The sequence below is a fragment of the Condylura cristata genome, unplaced genomic scaffold, assembly GCF_000260355.1.
Source record: "Condylura cristata isolate star-nosed mole 26May11 unplaced genomic scaffold, ConCri1.0 scaffold00021, whole genome shotgun sequence".
NCBI lineage: Eukaryota > Metazoa > Chordata > Mammalia > Eulipotyphla > Talpidae > Condylura > Condylura cristata.
Window position 1 is genome coordinate 26,589,249 of NW_004567122.1, and position 623 is coordinate 26,589,871.

Genomic DNA, 623 nt, shown 5'->3' on the forward strand with positions numbered 1-623 from the left:
AAAAAAAAAAAAAAAAGGAAAGGATACTGGTCACATTTGGTTGAGGTCAGAGGGGAATGACGATACCCCTTACATGTGGGGAAGTTCCTACAGATTTGTTCTCTTCCTGTGTTGAGATTTTGTGGAGCTCATTCTGGCAGCCATGTGGGGGATAGGAAAAAGCAAACAAATAGACTTGCTGCTGCATGGCTTATGGAAGAAGAGGGGGAAGATGGTAAGAAAGATGGCCCCAGGACGGTCACTCCATTCATGAAGGTAAAAAACTTCAAAAAGAGAAAAGGGAGGGGGTCAAATAAAGAATTTAGTGTCAAATAAACTCACTTGATATTAGACCTCAAATGTTGATGTCATCTAGAAAAGCATGCCGGCAGCTGGGTCTCAATCCACTCTGAGTCTTCTCTGCTGTTAGGTTAGGCTTGCATGTAAATATATTTTGGATAAAATATCTCTAAGAATGACAACAAATACTGAAAAATGTTGCTGTAAGCAGTGGGAGTCCCACAAGCATTTCAGGAAGAAATGCGTTGAATGGGCATGTAGTTAAGGCCCCCCTGGATTCAGTGGAAAGAAGATGGGAGGGGTATTTGAATACTGGCTAGCCCCTTGCCAGTTAGCTGCATTTT